At 41.0% G+C, this 1,564-nt stretch overlaps 1 protein-coding gene across 1 annotated transcript in view; it reads left to right on the top strand.

Annotated features, from left to right (window-relative positions):
* LOC107698281 (interferon regulatory factor 6-like) overlaps nt 1-1,564 on the top strand; it is a 16,192-nt gene that overhangs the window by 5,074 nt on the left and 9,554 nt on the right. The window lies entirely within an intron of this gene.

Genomic DNA, 1,564 nt, shown 5'->3' with positions numbered 1-1,564 from the left:
AGCAATGAGGAATATTGTAATGGTTTAATGTAAACTATAAGAATTACTGTGATTGTTTCTATTGTGTTTTTCAGCAGGGTAATGATACCCATACTGTGCTGCACATTATTGACCATATTGAGCTGAAGCTTGACTTTGCAAATTTAAAATCGCAAATCAAATCGCAATCGCAATATCTGTCAAAAAAATCGCAATTTGATATTTTCCCCCAAATCGCACAGCCCTAATATAAAGTTATTTAAGTGTCATGTTTGTGATTTTTTTTAAATTTTATTTGTTAATGTAAGCTATAGCTTCTGATCTTTAAATCAAAACATTCTCATGATTTTATGGCATCAATTACTGCTTTATTTAATCATAAACACAGTCTAAATATTATTTGTGTATTTTGCATTCATTTTATTAGAAGTAGGCCAACAGCGCCCCCTACGGAATTAAAACTCATTACTGAACAGGCTTTAGGACCCGGGGGAAGCTGCCGCTGCTGGTGCTATTACTGTTTACTCTATCACACACCGAACTCATTCTGTACTGCATTCTCAGTTTAAATGCAGTGATCCAAAACAGTGAATCTAATCACAATTCAGGCAAAACTTTGCTTCAAGAATGAGCCACACTGCTGACGTGATCTAATCACTAGCACACCCTGAGCACATGCGAGTTAATGCATTCCTCTTATCGGCAAGACATATCGGCATAATTTTTCATATCGGGCCGATGCCGATATTTATATTTAAAGCCATTATCAGCCGATTCCGATATTGGTCCGATAATATCGTGCATCCCTAAATATAAGCACTTAAAGATATACCATCAAATGCATGATATTAGGGATGCAACAGTACAGTTAGCACACGGTTCAATACATAGCGGTTTTCAGTTTCAGCTTGGCACATCAGTGTTTTTTGCGATTTTATAAGCAATTTTTAAGTATTTAAAGGGGTCATATGATGCAATTTCAATTTTTCCTTTCTCTTTGGAGTGTTACAAGCTGTTTGTGCATAGATAAGATCCCTAAAGTTGCAAAAACTAAAGTCTCAAACCCAAAGAGATATTCATTATAAAAGTTAAGACTTGTCCACGCCCTCCTAAAAGGCCTCGTTTAAACACGCCCCCACATGTCTACGTCACTGTGTGGGGAGATTTGCATAACACCGGCCAAATGTTCACGCAAAGAAAGAAGGCGTAACTTCTATTCTCGCTGTAGTATTGTTGCTGCCGCCGCCATGTCGTGAAGACGCTGTGTGTTTCGTTGTGAAAGCGAAACTACTTTGTTTGGTCTTACAAAAGAGGACAATATCCGCTTCATCATGCCTGGAGCTGATCCGTGCTGGTTGCTGAGGAAATACATCAACTTCGCGCTGTGGATTGGCTTTCACCGTAGACGAAGCGGAGTCCAGCCCAGGCTCGTCACATGTGGTTGCCGCAAGCCCGCCGGCCGCTCCTTCGTCGAATCCGCCGGCCGCACCGTTCTCAAGCACACCGGCCTCCGCTCACTCAAGCCCGCAGTGTGTGACGCTGTGTGTTTCGTTGTGAAAGCGAAACTACTTTATTTGGCCTTCCA

Source organism: Sinocyclocheilus anshuiensis, unplaced genomic scaffold, assembly GCF_001515605.1.
Source record: "Sinocyclocheilus anshuiensis isolate Anshui unplaced genomic scaffold, SAMN03320099.WGS_v1.1 scaffold2216, whole genome shotgun sequence".
Lineage (NCBI taxonomy): Eukaryota > Metazoa > Chordata > Actinopteri > Cypriniformes > Cyprinidae > Sinocyclocheilus > Sinocyclocheilus anshuiensis.
Note: the sequence above shows the minus strand (reverse complement) of the source record. Positions and strands in the feature narration are given on the sequence as shown.